Source organism: Camellia sinensis, chromosome 1 (assembly GCF_055761805.1).
Source record: "Camellia sinensis isolate YWXY chromosome 1, ASM5576180v1, whole genome shotgun sequence".
In the NCBI taxonomy this organism is placed as follows: domain Eukaryota; kingdom Viridiplantae; phylum Streptophyta; class Magnoliopsida; order Ericales; family Theaceae; genus Camellia; species Camellia sinensis.
The window spans coordinates 220,840,259-220,860,693 of NC_138961.1; the positions used below are offsets into that span (position 1 = coordinate 220,840,259).

The 20,435-nt window shown below is 34.7% G+C and overlaps 2 long non-coding RNA genes and 1 pseudogene across 2 annotated transcripts; 2 read left to right on the plus strand and 1 right to left on the minus strand.

The window, feature by feature from the left end:
• Nucleotides 1-426: 426 nt before the first annotated feature.
• On the minus strand, nucleotides 427-11,019 carry LOC114305492 (patatin-like protein 3; annotated as a pseudogene).
• A 2,340-nt stretch (nucleotides 11,020-13,359) lies between these two features.
• LOC145802946 (uncharacterized) lies at nucleotides 13,360-13,712 on the plus strand. The gene is made up of 2 exons (XR_014344786.1): nucleotides 13,360-13,485; nucleotides 13,575-13,712. It is a non-coding gene; the product is annotated as an uncharacterized LOC145802946 (long non-coding RNA).
• A 1,568-nt stretch (nucleotides 13,713-15,280) lies between these two features.
• On the plus strand, nucleotides 15,281-17,635 carry LOC114305477 (uncharacterized). The gene is made up of 6 exons (XR_014344788.1): nucleotides 15,281-15,397; nucleotides 15,527-15,608; nucleotides 15,790-15,849; nucleotides 15,929-15,981; nucleotides 17,155-17,247; nucleotides 17,341-17,635. It is a non-coding gene; the product is annotated as an uncharacterized LOC114305477 (long non-coding RNA).
• Nucleotides 17,636-20,435: the final 2,800 nt, after the last annotated feature.

Consider the following 20,435-nt stretch of genomic DNA (forward strand, 5'->3'; position numbering starts at 1 on the left):
TGTAGTCCATTATTATGTTTATGCTTTCATAATTGTTGTTCCCTCTCTCTCTTTATGCTTTCGGTGCAACGGCACCCAATGTCCCTCTTCCTCTCTATAAAAGAGAGGTGTAAATCTCCTTGTAATTACACAGATATACAACAACTGAACAATTCAGTATTTCTCTCTCTATTCTCTATCACTCTCTCAAATTATTGTTTCACAATTGATAGCATTGGTTGAGGAATTGGGCAAAAATCACTGGCAAAATAATTGTTTTAAAGGAGCATTATTAACTTGATACAATGTATAAACTTTACATGTAAAATATACAAATAGAACTATAATGAGAAACTAGGAGGATGATGAAAGTGCAATTATATAGTGTGGAAATAGAAAGTTGCGCCATGGTAAGCTCATCATCATCACGATGTTACTCGGATCGGGTCATGTCGGTGTATTTGACTCTCGGAATTTCTTCTCATCTGAAAGCAATTTTGCGAACCTGTAATTATCAAAACAATTATCAATTTTGCTTTGTAATTATCTAAGATTTGAGATTAATAATGACTTTAATCTTTTATATATATAAAAGAGATGTGAGGGAAAATACTTTTTGAGAGCTTCCTCGTTGGTGCCACCATTTACAACAGGTTCATAGCGTCCGGTGTCCATATTTATTCGCGAAACTGGTTTCTTCAACAAATTTTCACCAACTTGTACGAGGTTTTTCATATCGATTGCTTCCCACTTAATGTATCATCCTGAATTCATATACAAGAGGGTGAATTACACTAACGGTCCCTATAGTTTGGGGTTTTTGTTATTTTGGTTCTTGACTTTTCAATTATGATGCATTTGATTCTGAATTTTGAATCTTATTTCAAATAAGGACAATTGAATATACTATTGAATTTTTCAAGAGCAAAATCATAAATTTAATAAAATATAAATTAATTTGACAAAAATAAATGTTAAAAAATTATTTTTAAAATTTTAAAAATTATTTCTACCTGCTAAAGATAAAATTATATAAAATTGATAAGTTTTTTAGACATTTATTTTTTTTTTACCCAATTAATTTTCATTATGTAGGTGGATGATGATCATGTAAAATTAATTTTTAAAAATTAATTATGTAATTTTTATTAATTTTTATCAATTTTACATAATTTTATTTTTGGTGGATAGAAATAATTTTTTAAAATTTTAAAATATATTTTTTGACATTTATTTTTGTGAAATTAGTTTATATTTTATTGAATTGACGATTTTATCCTTGAAATTAAGTAATGGTATGTTAATTGTCCTCATTTGGAACAAGATTATATGGATTGTTAGTGTAATTTGCCCTATACAACATATGATAAAAATATCAAGGCATACATCAGATGATTATTGTAAATAATTTTTATATAGAAAATTAATATGAAACGATAGTGATATTTTTACAATTGTGATTCAAAATTATGGCTTATTGATTTTTTATAGGTTATTTTTATATAAAAATTCAAATTACCCAGCTAAAAAACTATAAAACCTGAAATAGTAAACTGCTATTCTCCTCATATGGCGCGATTGATTTTCAACTACCCCTTAAATATTTCCAAAAATAAAGCATCTCTTATTTTTGTAACGTGGTTTCATTTAAACATAAATATTAAATTAGTAGTATAGGGGTGTGATTATTTAACTATTTAAATTTTAAAACCAACGGAAGTGGGTTGACTTTTTTGTTTTTTGGTTTTTTTGGCTATTTTAGCCTGGGCTTAAAAGTTTGGTTTGGGAAGGGCTTTTTAGCTTTTTGGCTTTTTTGAGTTTTTTTGTGAGAGAAGAATGTAATGATTTTGGGTTGGATGTGATATTTTGTTTGTTATGGCTAAAATAGCCTATTTTGTTTTTTGTGGCTAAAATAGCCAAAAAAGCCTGCAAACCTACTTGCCAAACACAGGCAAAATGGGTTTTCTAAATAATTAAAAAAAAAAAAACCCACTCAAGCATGCTCATGAATATTATTCATAAAATTAAGGGTTAATTACACTAATAGTCCCTATAGTTTGGGACTTATGTCACTTTGGTCCCTCACTTTTTAATTGTGACACATTTGATCCAAAATTTTGAATGTTGTTCCAAATAAGGACAATTGAAAATATCATTAGATTTTTTAAGGGTAAAATCGTCAATTTGATAAAATATAAACTAATTTGACAAAAATAAATGTCAAAAAAATATTTTTTAATTTTTAAAAAATTATTTTTATCCACCAATGATAAAATTATGTAAAATTAATAAAAATTACATGATTAATTTTTTAAAATTAATTTTACATGATCATCATCTAAATACATAATAAAAATTAATTTGGTAAAAATTGTAAATAAATGTCTAAAAGATTTATCAATTTTACATAATTTTATTTTTAGTGGGTGGAAATAATTTTTAAAAAATCAAAAATATTTGTTTGACATTTATTTTTGTCAAATTAATTTATTTTATATTAAATTGACAATTTTATCCTTATTTGGAACAAGATTCAAAATTCAGGATCAAATGTGTGACAATTGAAAAATCAAGGACCAAAGTGATACAAGCCCCAAACTATAGGGACTATTTATGTAATTTGCCCTAAAATTAAACTGTGTTAGTCTTTACGTAATTTTCTTTACGTAATTTTGAACAAACAATACAGTTATTTTAAAATGAAATGTTATAGTGTATTTCAAATATTTTATCAAACATTTTACCAAACTTTTCACATGAAGTGGGATTTTCACAAATTCACATGTGTGTGAGTCCACATCTAAGTGAGAGATTTGATAAAATATTTAATAGAATATTTAAGATCCCTAATAATCTGGAGAGGACAATGGGATCCATAATTTTTAATTATCTCTAAGTATGATTACTTTTAAAAAAACACCTATATCAATAAAAAGACGTGAGTAATGAACGCTTACTTGGATACGAAGGTAGTTGTAGACGTCCCCGAACGCCCCAGGAGGAACGAGTCCCCCGTTCCGTTCGATATTGGGCTCACTACAGTTCGGACTCTCAATTTGTCACGGTTCTAAATCTGAACCAAAGAGTCCAAATCCGGCAAATCGTTTTGAGAAAACAGATTTTTGAAAGAAGTGCCAAACATGGACTGCTTTGCCAGATACAGAGTCGCCACCTAAATGTTTTATTTTGGGGAAATTTAGGAAACCCTGACTCGTTTGCCTAAGGCCACGTGTCCGTCATCACCAAAGTTGCCTCGGCTCGGGAACTTGGGTACGATTGGGGAAGGTCACTTCGTGAGCACCCCCGCTCGCCCGATCAAAGATCAGCCTCTACTAACCATGATATTTATTTTTGAAAACATTATGTGTTCTTATTCCGGTTATTAGCCTAAATTTACTATGTGATGCGCACAGCATACAAGTATAGACTGGATCGCCTGAATTGGAACAAAACATTTCATGTTTGTTTGTTTGAAAATGGTTTGATGGTGCTACTCGCAAGTAGGCTAAGACGTGGATTTGCCACCCTCGGGTGGGCTTAGAAAAACATAATTTTGCCACTATCTAGTGGGCTTTAAAACACACATTTGATGAATTGTTCTAATTCAAATAACCCAACCGTCACCCACAAGCATTCAGGCAGTTATATCACATAAGCATATAGCCTCATGGTAAGCATGCTATTCATGGCAGTCACTCACACGCATGCAAGGATGCTAAAGTATAAAACTTACCGAGTACTCCAAGCCAAAACAGAAGCTAATTAGAAATCCATGCATGATCCTAATTATACGGAAATGCCTAATGCAACACATGCAAAAATGCAACTATAGCAGGCTCGGCTATTCTAAACATGGCATATGAAATGCTACAGCTAACATGTATTCAACTTGAAATTGAAAATACGATGCAGTTAGTATGATGTGCCGAGCCCGGTGCATGCAAAACAGATGAATGAATGCAAACATGCTATCATACTGTATGATAATTAAAACATGCCCTAATCTAACCATCATAAGCGGGTAAATAAAAGGGAGAAAAACGTGGGGTTGGAAGACATGCATCACACACACGTACGCTTATTACAATTATGCCCTCGCACAGAGGGTCCGAATAAAATAATATACAGTCCCAAATAAATAGTACAGTCCAAATAAATAATACAGTCCGAATATGTACAGAATCCAAATTAAATAACAAATTTAACTAGGAAAGCGGTAAACTAGCGTGTAAGCTAGGGACTACCTCGACTCTGTTCCGAATGATGGATGATGCATGCTCGGGTTGCTTGGCACGGAAATCCACTACGATACCCCAATGAGCCTCTGTTTGCGATTGATGCCGGAATGCTGTGCAAGGCCTTTGAAAGGCTACCGATTCTTGATTTGCTGCAACAGAGAGCAGGAAAAGGGCATGGCAACGTATTTTCACAAATGTATGCATGTCTCGATCCTCGTGCCACCAATCACGCATATCGATGCATGATGGCCGAGGAGTCGAATTGCACGACTCAATATGGAATGAATGCACATATAAACACAACAAAATCTAAACTCTATCATGGACAATCCGGAGTGTCGGTGACTGGGAATTGAGACACGTTCCGTCACTCGAAGTACGAAACGTCCCTCGTTTCCCGTGCTCGGGCTAACTCCTATCCCAAGCACAATGCAATATGCATGAATGCAACTAATATACAACCTAGCCTGCACAGTGCTATGAGATGGCATACACGATGCATGAGGTAACATGGCATACACAATGCTCTAACATACAACCTAGCATGCGCAATGCTATGAAATGAAATGGCATACACAATGCATAATGGACTTACACCAACATGAGTGGACCTCAGCCACACTCACATAAGAGGCCATGAGATGAAAATGAGACACTCGAAATGCGTGCACACATGCACGCAAACCGAGGACCGAACATAAAGCACGAATGCCACTCTACCAAAGCATGGCAAGGCATGGAACATGGTATGCAAACATGCAAATTTCAGCGCTAAAATATGACACAAAACAGCCCCGAATCATGGAAACATGGCACCCAATGCATGAAATGAATCCCAAAACATGAAATGAGGTACATGGAATGACCTATGGCTATGCAAAGCATGCATTATTTGAACATGAAGTATGAATACAGAATCAAGAAAGTCACAAAACAAGCATATTTATAGTTTTAAGCAAGGCCAGAATGTGAACACAAATAGGGCTAAGTTAGCATGCAAAAATGGCCCCGAAAGAGAGATAATGAAGCAAGTAGCAGCTGCTGGCCCTAAACAATGAAGAGCCCTTCAATAAAGTTGAAGAGGGGCTCAAAATAAGGTATTTTACAGTTTATGGCCGAGCCCAAAACAGTGCACAAGTAAGCTTAAAATACTATGCAAGAAATAGGCCTAAAAGAAGGTTTAAACACAAAGTATAAAAAGGGAGCCTCAAATAGCAAAAAACCCTTGATCAAACATGAAGAGGGGGTCAAAATAAGGCTATTTACAGTTCAGACCAGAGCCCAAAAATACAAGCACAAGGGGCTAACAAAACATGCAAAAATAAGGCCAAAAGAGGGATAAAGAGGTAAGTGACAAAAGGAAGCATCAAACAGTGAAGATCCCTTCAACAATGTTGAAGAAGGGCTCAAAATAAGCCACATTTCAGTTTATAACCAAGCTCGAAACAATTTACAAATAAGCCTAAAATACTGTGCAAGAAAGAGGCATACAAGAGGGGTAAAGAAGCAAGTGTAAAAAGGAAGCCTCAAACAGGGCAAGGCCCTTAAAAAAACATGAAAAGGAGCTCAAAATAATGCTATTTTCAGTTGGGGTCGGAGCCCAAAAATGGAATCAAGTATGGCTTAGAATGCATGCGAAAGAAGCTCAAAAAAAGGGAAAGTATTGCTCACCCTTGTAGACCAAACTTCAACAGCCTCTTGGCTTGAGAAAAGATGCTCCTTGCCTCTGGAAAACCAGCTCCAAGTGTTGGAATGGATGGTGGTGGTATGGTGCTAGGTGGTGGTGTAGAAATGGTGTAGGGTTTGGGAGGTTTTGAGGGTTGGAGTGTAGGGAGAGAGAGATACAATATAGGAGGCTTAGAGTAAATTTTGTAACCCCTAAAGCTGCTGGAATGGCCTGGATAAATAGGCAAAAGAGAGGAGAAAAGGGGGGAAAAATGGGGGGGGAAATGAATTCAAGTTTCCCCCCAAAAGTGCAGAACCCTCGGACATGGGTGAAGTGCAAAACAGAATACATGGCTGGAATGCACTTGGGACAAGGATCATGGCCGGCTGGTTATCTAAGCTGCAGGTGGCCGGCCGACCCTCCTCATGGCCGGTCAGCGAAGGGTCAAAAGGGTCAAGAGGTATTAGTGGCCGACCATGCCAAAAAGAGGGCCTCCCATGTGTACACAACACAACCATGTGGTCAAAAAACTGGAGAAAGCAAACCAGGAGAGAGAAAAGCCCACTTTTAGGAGGGGTTCAAAAGGGTCACACACAATTACTGGCCGGCCATGTAATATTGATGGCCTCCCAGGTGTGTACAACACGAATATGTGGTTTAGGGCTGGAAAAAGTGGCTTTAGGGTGGTCAACATTGGCTTTCGAGTGAGGAAAAAACGGCGACGGAGGGCGATGGAGAAATAAAACTGGTTGTCAGAATAATTACTGGCCTCCCAGCCTTCTACGACCTTCCTAATAATGAAACAGAGGTCCTTGCCAAAAATGAACCCAAACCGATGCAAAATGAAGGTTCGGGGGCCGAAACGCCCAACCCGAGGCCCCGAAAACTGACTGTTAGGCACCGGAAGTGGTGTTCGACCACGAAGTTGGTTTTTCGGACCGCAGTGTCCCTCAAAAGGGAGAAAATAAGATGCATGCCAAAAATCGGAGCAAACAGAGGTGGTTAAGCGGTCCTGAACCGAGGCACACGGCCAACGGCTCCGAAAAAAACCAAAAATCGGAAACCGGACTCCAAACGGGCAAAATGGCCTATGACCACGAAACGTAACCTACGGCCACTGAGAGATGATCTACGAGACCTCTCTTTCCTTTCGGGAAGAGAAAATAGAGAAAACAGAGCCTGATTCGCAAACCGAGACAAAGCATGAAAGAGTGTGGAAGTCCGGAGGCAAGGCTCGCAGCCGAGACTCTGAAACTTCTGAACGAGCACAATATGCACCATCACCGAGCGCTCAATCGGTGACGTCTGAGTCTTAAGGTCGGTCAAAAATGGGGTGTGTACAGTAGTTATTTTCAGAATGGAGAGCTTGAAAGACAACAGAGAGGTGGTAATCAACCATATCTGCACTTGCTCGGCTGACAATTTCTTGGATTGGAAAAGAACCATTGTTAAACAACCAGCCCATAACCCCCCATTTGGCAGCCATTTTACCATTGTACTTGTGGGCATCCTTCGCCCACCCTGCCCCTACCGAGATTACCAGAAAACGGCCATAATCCATGGGCTCCATCGGAAAGAAATCTGGGTTTTGCTTCAACACTAGTTTCGTCACCTCACTAATCGCAACCAACGCCAACAAATATTATGGCACAATATTTAGTATTTACATCCACAGCCAACAAGTTCCAATTAGTTTTTAAGACCTTATTCTGATCCTTGACAAATGCTCTTTTTTTTTTCTTTTTTAATTAAATAAAGTTATTGTTAAAAAAAGGTTGATTTTTATTATTAGAAAAGTTTAGGCAGGGTTTGAATTTTTGTTAGCTAAATTAGTTGTAATGAAACAACTAAAATATTTTTGGCTTAAATAGCAAACAAAATTGGCAATTGAAGTTGAAACCAACAAATGTTGGTTGTTTTTTATTTACAAAAATGTTATGTACGTACCCAAGAAAATAATTGACAAGGAAATTTTGATAATCTTTATATTATTTCATAAGATTGTTAAGTTTTCAAAATTCAAAATCAATGATATATAACTATCACATTATACTGGGTTATCGGTAGCGATACCACCGTCAATTAGGTTAAATTCTCTCTCATTCCCCTTGTTCGTCATGGTTTTTAAAATAATAGGGAGAGAAATAAGTAGGTACTGCGGAGGTGGTAATGCATATATCTGATAGTAGGGCATTAATGATTGGTTTGCTTGTCACCTATGCAAGGAAAAAAATATATTGTTAGGGTTGGTCATTAACAAATTGAATTGTCATAATGGGTTGTGTATTCTTTGTTTTCTTGTCACAATACTTTTTTAATCATTAGTTCATGTAAAAATTAAATATATGTGAATTGTTGATTCGATAGTTACAAGAGCATTGGGACAAAAAATAAAGAAATTTGTAAACAAAAGATCCTAACCATCAAAATGTAGCCAAACAACCAACCAACTCCGGTTAGGGTTGAGATTCTCTATTAAAAAAAAAGTGATTAAAATAGTAAGAAACTTATAAAAAAAAATTAAAAATTTCTCATCATTTGTTCTACTTTTTGTATGTTTTTCTATAAAAAATAAAAGAGTCATTCCCAAACAAATCAATTTTTTTTTACCTCATATTTTAACTCAAAAAAAAAAAAAATCATTAAAAAAAGTCACTTCACAAACAAATCCTTAGACAAATTCTATTGTCACAGTGGAACCCAAACAATCAACTGACCAGCCTTTATTAACTCTTGTTAGGGTTAGGATTTTCCTTCTAGATATATATATATATATATATATATATATATATATATATATATATATATATATATATTTTGTGTAGCTCCTTGTTCCATCGTTTACAAGTTACAACCAAATAATTTGTTTATATTTTTTACATAAAAAATTAATCAAGTCAAATTGAGCTATTGTGACAAGAAAAATTGTCAAAAAAGTATAAAATTTGTCACTAAAAATTAGAAAAAAAAATCGCAACTAAAAATGTGTTTTAACCTAATCTCGCATTTTAGTGACACGTTGAAGTTGTCACTAAAAATTCATTTAGGTTTGTTTGAATTTAGAATTTGACATTGGAAAAAATTAGGATTTGGGATCAGGATTTGTTAAAAAAAAAAAAATGTTATAAAAATAGAACAAAAATTTAGCTTATGTTTAATTTACATTTCTCTCACATTTTATTTTCTCTCCATAAGTTCTTACTCAAATTTTCGATCCAAACACAATCTTAGTAACCAAATTTGTCCACATATAGAAATACATACATAAATACCTGTAATAAGGAAATACATACAGAGATACATACATACATTCATGTACGTATGTATTGCCTCCCTAGGGCTAATGCATGCACACTCACATTTGAGAGAGAGAGAGAGAAAACAACAACCTGATATGAGCTATAAAGATAGTAGGCTCGAGATTCTTGATGTCAAAAGTTGGAATGACAATATTTGTTAGGGTTTGGTGCAACCATGTTTCCCCTAATGTATCCCTAAACAGTTTATGGAGATACTTCCCATCATACTTGGTTTTCTCAGGGCTTTAAACATATTCACCACCCAAGCAAAAGGTCCTCAAGTGTTTTTTCAAGATCCATCAATGAAGAAAACAAAAAACCGAAACACATATATATTAGTTTCAATTATATGAGAGAGGGGATACTAAGGCTCTATTTGTTTCGACGTATGCATTTTTTGGTATTTGATTGAATAAAAAGTAATATTTTCCATCATAATTTTAAAAATGACTTACCATTGGAAATCCCGTAAGTCAATTTTGAGGAAACTCTCAACACACTCGTCTCTTTGACTCTTTAGATTTTACTTTTTTAATCATCAAGCTCACAAACTGTTTAATATAGCATAATGGAGACGATGGAAATTTTTTGTTTTGTCAACCAATGGCCGGATAATAAAGAGATTTTATTTTTTGTGCAATTTTAATTTATATGAAAAATATTTTTAATATAAAATATTATGTTATGTGGAAACAAACAAAGCCTAAGTATTATAGAAAGTCAATAGGTAGCATTACAGAAAGAAATGGAAAGTCCGATCACTTTTGCAACTTTTTTTTTTTTTTTTTTATCAGCAAAAGAATAAATTTTTATTGATGTAAAATTAGTACAAGGTACAAAATAAATTACACCAATAAAGAAAGCATCACAATGAGCTAATTAAATGATCCCGGCTAGGATGCACTTTTGCAACTTAAAATGCTCAATTCTACATATCCTTGATTGCTTAAAAGAAAATATTGTACAAACTATCAGATTTTATAAATCTGTGTCATGCAATAAAGAAATTTTGAATTTAAAACAAGACCTATTTTAGAGTGAGTTTGGGATCTACAAAATTCATATATTTTTTGTGAATTTTATTTTAAAATTGTGTCAAAAAATTTATTTTTCATATCTGTTTAGTGTAAAAGTATCTAAAAAAAAATTTAAAAAATATCCAATGAAAACTTACTAAAGATGAAAAAAAGTACACCAAAAAAAAAAAAAAACTCACTAAAAAAATACACCCTTAATAATTAGGTAAATGTCAGTCATGTCAATGACTTCATAAAATTTGTCAAATTAGTAACAACGAATATAGGAAGGAACAATTGAAGTCAAATCAAACATTAGACTAATAAAGTGAATACTTCATTCATCAGACTACAAGCGTATGTTCAAGTTTAATGTTGTTTCTTACTTTGTTTGGGGGAAATTTTTTGGAGAGGTGTCAAGAGAAAAAGACACTAAATCTTTTGCAGCAAATAAAGGTCGGTGATCATTGTTTCGTGCAGATAGCAAGGCTGTTGAAAGACTGGCGCAGCTTGTTCCTGCAATTACATCAAAATAATCCGCGAGCCTTGCTTCCATGCCATCTAGTTCCTAATATCATTATCACCGAAAATTATGAAAAACAATCAAATTACAAACACATATTGATGCTATAATGAGGTTATACATATTGATGCTATAATGAGGTTACAAATACCTGAAGTTGTGATTCTAGGTTTGTGAGAATAACTCCGGATATTAATCCTTTAACTCCTCCTCCATCAATGCTAAGAATTGTAATGAGATTTCCATAAGTGGGTGGTCGACGATTTTTACAGTATGATGTTGTTGTTGTTCCCTCCATTTAATTGTTTGTGATTTTATTGAATTTGATGGAAAAAAAGCAAAACAAGGATGCGATGATTGAAGAAACTTTTATCGGCATTTTATCGGCTATGGTATGCCGGTGGAGAGAAAAACTTTATATATAATGTTTCAAGAATACCAAGTTAATTTTTTATAATAGTTAAGTTCATCAACACATGTAAAACGTAATGGTTTTTATTTTTTTATGTGTACGTGTTAAGTTTCCACAGTTTCAATTGTTTTGATTTTGATATTTAATTTTGATTTTTGTATTAACTTGATACAATCGATAAAGTCTATTAAGATTTTTGTCCGAAAATGATCATTCAATTGGTTATTACTCACTTGAGTAAATTTATACTTTTATTTTTAATAAAAGCATGATATAGATGCCCTTCGTGTGATTATCATTTTTTATTTAAAAATGCTAATGATCGTAATTAATCAGATTAAATTAAGATAAAATTATAAATTTATAGTCAAAATCAAATTAATTCAAATTATAAAAACTAAAATGACATAACGACCGAAGTATAGCAGTGTACCGGTGTAATTTTGCCCTAAAAAAAATATTTTTCAAAACTATATATGTTCTTCATTTAATTATTAGATTTATTGGGTACACGCAATTTTGCAAAACACACTAATTAATTAATGAGCCAAACCATCTTTACACTTTTCCAAACCCAATATATATTATTATCTCCCAAAGCCAGCAAACAACACATGTACTTGGATTTACTCCCAAGCATTCTCCAACTGCCATATTAACCATTTCCAGGTTCGGAGGAAGGGGTCATTCTAACAATTGTTGTTATGAAATAATTAATAATATTTTATTATATTTAATGAGTTTTAGAGTTTTTTAAATATTAAATAATTATTATTATTTTTATGCATGATAATATAAAAGCATTATTAATTACAAAGTAGTTATATTCAAATTCAAGTCAGTGAAACAGGTAATAATAAATACATTCAATTTAATGAGTAATTAAAATAAAAAATTATCAAGACGAATTAATACAACATTAAATTCACTTTATTAGTGCTCAAGGGACACTTGTTAGCATTTCCCATGTATCTATAATCTCAATTTTCTTTTTTATATCTCATGTAATGATCCCCAAAGCCGATTATGCACTTTTAAATTTTTTTGAAATCCCATTTTGTATGAGTCACAAATAAGTTGAAAAACACCATTTACACGTTTCCAAATCAATGTGTTCTCTCCCAAAGGCAGCAACAACGCATGTACTTGTATATATTCCCAAGCAATCTGATCACTGCCACATTACCATTTCCAGGGGCGGAGGGAGGGCACTAGGGCTCCCTCCAAAATTTTCCTAAATGTTACTAATTTATATATATATATATATATACACACTATATATGTAGGGTTGGTTTGGGGTTAGCCTTTTTTTTTTTTTTTTATAGTCACTACAAGAAATATCTATTTTGGTGGCGTATGTTTAATGGCGTTTTTTAAAACGTCACTGTTTGTAATATTTAATGGCGTTTGAAAAACGTCGCATTTTTCTCTAATCAAAACGGTGCCGTTTCAGGAACAGAAGATGTTTATAAACGCCTTGAAATGGGTTCTGTCACGCACGCTCCCCTCTCCCTGTTTCACCTTTATTTTGAATCTGACTCTCGCTCTCACTCTCTCAAAATCTTACATCGGTGATTCATCAGAGCCATTTCGAAGATCTTACATCGGTGATTCATCAGAGCCATTTCGAAGTCCTCTCTCAAAATCGATTCAGATCGGTGAGCTACTGTCTCTCTCTCTCTCTCTGTTGTCTAAACCCTAATTATCTTAGAGATTCAGCTTGGTCTCAGCGAACAGATCGGTGATTTATCAGAGCCATTTCAAAGTTCCCTCTCGAAATCGAAATCGAAATCGAAATCGAAATTGAAGTTCATCTCAGCGATTCAGATCGGTGAGCTCCATTGTTTTTGTCTCTATCCGTGTCTCTCTCTCTCTCTCAAGCTGAACTGATATTTGAATGACATCTCGTTGATTTCGATTTTGATTTGAAAGCTCTCTCTGTCTCTTGATTTCGAAGGTCTCTCTCTCTCTCTCTATTGCGAAGGTCTATCTTTTGATTTGGTTGTTGATTTTCGTTTGTGCAAATCAAGGCATTGCATATGCGGAGATCAAGGCATTGAGAGAAGGCAGAAAGGTTCGGATCTACCCCCTTCTATCTCTCTCTCTCTCTATATATATATATGACTATCGTAAATCTGATTTGGTTGTTGATTTTCGTTTGTTTGTGTTGGTTGTTGATTCTGTTTTGTTAATGATTCTGTTGATTTTCGTTTGTTTTTGTTGGCTTTCAATTCTAGGTGTGTCGATCAGCAGGAAACAGCGAGTGGTGCATCCTCCTGAGCCAAAAGGAGCCTCTTTGGCTATCAAATGGGAATGTATTTAATATTTTCATTAATGGAAAATTGGATAAAGGTGTGATTAATCAATTTTCATAGCATTTTCTAGTTGCCTGTTGCATAAAATTTGAAATGGAGTTCACTTAGTAGCTAGTTGTTCCTCAGTTATTTCAATAGCATTGCACTTTTCATGCAAACTGGAGTCACTTCACCAGTAACATGAAGATTCTTTATGTTCTGTTGTTAACTATTGGTGGGGAATATGAATGAGGTAATGATGTAAAACTACTTGTTTTAGTTGTATTTCTAATTTATTTTTCCCAATTTATTTCCTTTTCTTAATATATATATATATATATATATAAATTTGTTCCCCCAATTTATTCAATTGCTCCAGCTCTCTCTCTCTCGCTCTCGCATGCCCTACCTCTCTCTCACGCTCGCCACCATGGTTCACAAGTATGGATCTCTCTGTTTAGGTTTCTCATTCTCTCTCTCGGTCTCTTAATCTCTCTCTTGATCTCTCAATCTTGAAGACCGAAGATTTATATATGTGTTTTTTTTTTTTCTCTATAGCGAATTGGCATTGAAGCTTAGAGCAATTGCAGAGGTTATCTATATTTCTCAATTCTTTTGCTAATTCCCGTATGTGTTCAAATTCATTCGTTCATTTCTGTCTCTATATGTACTATGGATATATATATATATATATATATATATATGTATAATTCCATATGTATTCATGTTCCCTCATATTTTAGAAAGTATACTATTGATATCTTGAAGTAGTGGTATATTCATGAACAGGCCAAAAGTACTTGAGGTCACTCCAACTAGCCCTATCTTAACTGAAGGAAAAAACTTGAGGAAAAAAGACTTTAGTTGTTGAGCATGAGTTAGTCAAGTCTGTTTTTAGTATGTATGATTTCAAAATGCATTCTAATCCTTTAATGTTATGTTTGAATATGGTTTGAAAAGGGAAATGATTTGAGGCCTATTTGGTTGTGTTTTTATTTATTTATTTAGTTTAGGAGATAAAAGTGAAACTAACCCAATAAGAAAAGATAAATGTAAGGTTGTGGTATTATATATAATATTAGGGAGGGGGTGAAATTTGGAAGAAAATTTTGGACAAGGAAGTTGTAAAATTTGACAGAAGACAAAATTGAGATGGAATAGGCTGGTCACAGAGCTTAAAATATTTAAGAGATGTGTTAATATTTTATCCTTGGGAACAGTTAATTTGGCATAATCTTACCTGTTTGCTTCATTACACACTTTAATTTGTTTGTATTCCCAGCTTCGGATCATTATAAAACCAAAGCCATGCATTGGAGTTGGCCCTTTATGTGCTGCACAGCAGGTAGATTTTGCATGGTGAAATAATTGCCATGTTTTCTGCTAAAGAGACTCGTAATATTGTGCAAATTATGAGAAAGGTTAGGTTAGGACTCAATTTATCCCTTCCAGACCCATATCCAATGGGGACTAAACTAGTCATACACACAATCATCAGGTGATACGGTGATCATTGCTCATAAATGAGCATCTAGCACTGGATTTGATTTTGCCATGGCCATAATTTTGTCAAACTGTTACATATGATGTCCACTGTTGTTTTGAAGGTGTGAGTAAGCCCTGCTTTGGCAGCAATCAGTGGTTCAACAAGTATAATTGAAATATAAACCACTGATTTTGAGTTCTTTGTTGCTGGTAAATACTAAATAGTAAATATAGTCACTCTTTAATAGTTTGTGTTTTTGCATGTGCATGTGTTTGCTAGCATTTAAATTAGAGTTTTTCCCATTTGTTTTGCAGAATAAAACATAGTACATAATTTTCTTTTATTGAGCAATATATATATTTGATTTTGATATATTTTGCCTTGATAATTTTAGGTCACCAACAATTATTTCCATTCCAAAGTCATCTGACAGTGTCTCCTCTAGTTCATCACGGAGCAAGACTCGGGGGAGGTTAACTCGCAAGTTAGTATATGTTCTTGAAGTTGTTAAGTTGTGTCATGTGTGGATGTATCTTCGTCATCATTTCTAGTTTGATTGATTAAGTTGGCTGATTTAGTGGACTAAATACTTGATTTTTGTCTTTTTCTCAAGAGATTTGCGGTTGCACAAGTTGGTATTTCAGGATGATGCACTACCTGATGGAACTGAACTAGCTTATTTTGTTCATGGGCAGGTTGTTAAGACGAGCACATACATATTATTATTTTGGTTTAAGGAAATGTTTATGTTGCTTTTTATAAAGATCAAATGTATTAAACAATTAACATATTTTTTTTATTCGTGGAAGCAACCCTTTCCCAGTGAAGCACCTTGTTGTGATATGTATTTGTTTTCTGATTACTTGTCATCTACAGAAATGCACAGAAGATTATAAGAAGGGTTTTGGAATATTTTGCTTTTGCTGCCAAAGTGAGGTACTTTTTTTTTGCTGCTTGAGTTGCATCTTTATTTGATTCTCATTGAGGTGTTTACTATTTCAACATTTGTGAGCAGGTCAGCCCTTCTCAGTTTGAAGCACATGCGGGTTGGGCTTCTCGTCGCAAGCCGTGAGTGTTCTTTTGATATTTTTGGGAGGTGTAGTGAACACGTGGTTTCTGTGACCATTTATACATCATTAGATAACCTTTTTTCCCCTAATGCAGTTACCTACACATCTTCTTCTTTTTACTTGGCATAAGTGTGGTTATGCATTAGAGGAGCAAACTCCCAGCTTAATCTTGGACTGAACTTTTATGGTCAATTAGTCTTTTAGTTTATCATTTGATCATTTGATTGATATTCATGTAGTCAATGCTTATCTGGTTGGGTAAACTAGTGAACGCATTTAATCACGGAAACAACATAATTCATTTATGTTTTTGCAACAGTTGATCACTCCAGTTGTTATAATGATTACTTTGTTCATTGCAAACTCACATGGGAAACCTTTGTGTATTTAAAGTAGACCTTACGGGTTAAGTACTATCATCAATTTACTCATATACACAGAGCCCCTTGGAAATAATCTTTCTCTACAGTGGTAACATCCTGCTGTCAGTGTGTGAGAAAGGAATGACATATGCAACTAATAGAATCAATTCCAACTTTGTCAATTAGGATGATCAGCTGAGTTTATATAGAAAAACCATAGTTTGAACAGTAGTAGTTGTGGTTAGCAATATCTCAATGTCTTGGTTTAGATAGTGTTTAGTTATTCTAGTAAGCATGTCTTGGTTCCTTTGGGCAGCATCATGCTATTGGTGGTGTTGTGTAATTGTGATATGTAATATCACCAAGTCCTGGAGGCAATGGTTTCAGATGTGATTGTGATATTTAATGCCAGTAACCAATACAATTTTGTCCATTTATGAGGTAACATAAACAACAAAGTGTATGTTGAAAATTATATATTGAATTTACTTGGAACTCTCTGAATTTGAATTCTGTGAGATCTGAGATTCTTTGTTACTTGTCAAAACTTAGCACTTCAAACATATATATATACACCTTACCTTGTTTTATAGATAGATGTAAAATATCAACGTTCTCTAGAGCTTGAAAAGTTCTAATTATTGAAATAGGGAAATGGTAAGGATCTTGGTTCTGTTATTTTAGTCAGTAAAAGTGGCTGAACTTTTAGAACCTTAATTTTAATTAATAAAGGGTCTTACCTTGCTGAATCTCTATCACCTGCTCTATAATCGTTCTCACTTTGCATTTTGTTTTTGTGGATTCTACAGCAGTTCAGCACTGAAGTTTTACGCATGCAACAAGAAATTGCAAGGCTCAGGGAGAACACTGCACATTTTCAGGCTACGGTTGAGACGAAACTCGTAAGTCCTCTGTAAATTATATTGGTTCTCATTTCTTTTTTTTTCCCCCTCCATCATAGGCAAAGCTTTAACATTTTTGGTGCGCTATGGTAGGAGACACTTCGCTGTGAACTTTTAAAGTAAGGGCCTGGATTGGGTTTCAAGTGGTGGACAGAGTCATGGAAGTACCTAGTTTATATTTGGTTCTATCAAAACATGTTACAGGTTTCTGTTTGCTTTGTGTTTTAGAAACTGTGTTTGAATTCTAATCTCTATTTGGTTGTGTATGAGTCTGTTTAATGGTGTTCCCACATATGTATGTTGAGTGTAGTGTTGTAAGATGATTAGGATATATACTGTATGTTTGATTGGTCAAATATATAAATTTACAACTCTGTTCACTGTTTCATTTTGATTTCTTTGTTTATTTTGAAAAGGAAAAAAATAATTTAATTGACCATTATTACTTGTGCCATGGGAGTTAATCTATGAGAGTGTCAAAGCTCCCTCATAATAAGATTTTATTGACTTATACCTGTAAAATTATACTTTATACTAAATTTTGTAGTTACTAAATTTTATTGATTTCTTAATAATAATAATCTTAGATTGTTGTTGGATGATGTGAAACTGTGCATGAGATGGCTGCTTCGTTTTTTGGGATTGAACTTATTGGATTTTTTTCTTGAAGGATGTTGTATTGGGTACTATTATAGACGTGAGGGAATAGTAATCTCACAGAAATATATGTCTATACAAAGTTTTATTCATTATTGCTATTTTACAGGTATATTTTTAAAATTAAATCTCACAAAATTAGTAGTTTAAAAAAAAATAATCTATTGCGGCGTTTTTCAAAACGCCACTATAGTTATATTTTTAAAATAATAAAAAAGCTATTATGACGTTTTTGAAGCGTCGCTGAATGCCTGTGTGACATCATGTTACCGTTGGCTGCCACATTTAGCGGCGCTGCCTATACTAATTTTACGACGTTTTTAAAACGTCATGAACTTACAGCGACGGCCGCGTCCTCGGCGTTTGGTGGTAAGTGTCACTAAATAAATTAGCGGCGTTTTCCAGACATATAGCGGCGTTTCGTTTTTAAAAACGCTGCTAAAAGTCATTTTTCCAGCAGTGAGTTTTTTTAGAAGTTAAAAAAAAATTAATGTATATGAGAAATTGTTTAAAAAGTTATTAGTTTTAAGTAAAAAATTAATATAAGATTTTACTTTTTTAATTGATGACAAACAATTTAATTAAAAAATAACTTTTTTTTGTTAGGTTACCGAACGGGCTGATAATTTTATTTTGTTTATGGTCACCCAAATTTGATTCGGCACTTCCAAAAAAATGAAAGTGTGCTTCCTATTTCTTTTTTGGGTCTTCCTCTAGGTGTTAGTCCTAGACTCAAAAATACTTGGGCTCCTGTCGTTAGGAAGTTTAAAGTTAAGCTTGCCAGCTGGAAGAGAAGGCATCTGTCTTTTGGTGGAAGATTATCTTTGATCAAATCGGTGTTGAGCAATCTTCCCGTTTATTTTTTATCTTTGTTCAAGTTACCTGAAGGTGTTGCTAAAGAACTTGATAGAATTCAGGCTTCCTTTTTATAGGGGGGTTCTGATCTTAAGAAAAAGGTTCATATGGTGAAGTGGTCTGAAGTTACTAAAGAATTGAGAGATGATGGTCTTGGTATTAGAAGGATTAGAGATGTGAATTTGTGTCTTCTGGCTAAGTTGTGGTGAAGGTTTGGGTGTGTGGAGAAGGCTTTGTGGAAAGAAATTATTTGCAGCAAATACAAGTATGATCCAAAATCTTGGTTGCCTTCAACTGATTCCCAGATCAGTGGTTCTAGAGTTTGGTCTGACATACTGTCAGTAGTTGTATCTAAGCCTATCTTCTTTGATTTTCTGCACTCTTATATTAGAATTGAAGTAGGAGATGGGAATAGGTGCTTTTTTTGGAATGACTCATGGACTAGTGCCGGTTGTTTAAAGTTGGCTTTCCCCAGACTTTTTATGCTCTCGCAGGATAAAGAGGCATCTGTCTCTGTTATTTTGAGTAGGAGGTCTTCTCCTAATGGGGGGGTGTTTAACTTCAGAAGAAGACTCTATTCCTGGGAATCTGTAGATCTCTCTAATCTTATTCTATTGCTCAATTCTGGTCCAGTGTTAAGATCTGGTGTTGAGGACAAATTGGTGTGGACTTTTGGTGCCTTAGAGGTTTACTCAGTGAAATTAGCTTATGAATGGGTTTCCTGCACTAACAGATCAAGTGTTCTGGTGCCTAGTTTGCTTTGGAAGGGCATCTCTCCACCTAAAATGCAATTCATCTGTTGGTCGGCATGGAGAGGCAAACTCAAAACTTCTGTGTTTCTTCAGAATATTGGAGTTCTTGATCCCAGTGGTCCCTCTCTATGCTGCTTTTGTAACTCCTGTGCTGAAGATATGTGTCATGTTCTTCTTCATTGTCAATTTGCTTGGAGAATCTAGTCTGACATGGTAAAATGGTGGAGTTTGGTGTGGGTTGTGCCTGATAATGTATCTCAGCTTTTGGATTGGTGGAGTGACTTTAAATTTAAGAAAGTGCTTCAGAGTATGTGGGATGCCTTGCCATCTGTGGTTATGTGGTTTGTGTGAAAGGCTAGGAATGAGATCAAATTTGCTGGTTCAGGGGCTAACTGGTGTGAAGTTTGTGAGTCCATCAAGTTACACATTGCCTTTTTGGCGAAGTATCACAATAAAGGGGTGGATTGTTCAATCAATGATCTGCTGTATAATTTGGATTCCATCAGGGGCTTTGAATTGTCGCTCTGCTACTGCTGTTGTGTGGCTCTGCTGGTGGGTGCTGCTGCTGTGTTGGTTTGCTGGGGTGTGTTGGGGTGATCACTTGTGTGCCCATTAGTTGATTGTTGCTTCCTTGCTGTTGTGTTGTTCTGGTGTGTGGCTCGGCTGGTGTGTGGCTCCATAGAGTTGCTCTGCTGCTGCTGATGTGTTGTTCTGGTGCTGCTGGTGAGGGTGAAGCTGATGGCATGTGTGTGGATCTGCTACTGCTGGTGTTGCTGGTGTGTGGATCTGTTTTTGCTATTCTGTGGGGTGATCTATTATGTGCCCTTTAGTTGCTTGTTACTACCTTGCTGTTGTGTTGTTCTGGTGTGTGGCTCTGCTGGTGAGTGGTTCTGTTCTGGTGTGTGTCTTTGCTGGTGTGTGGCT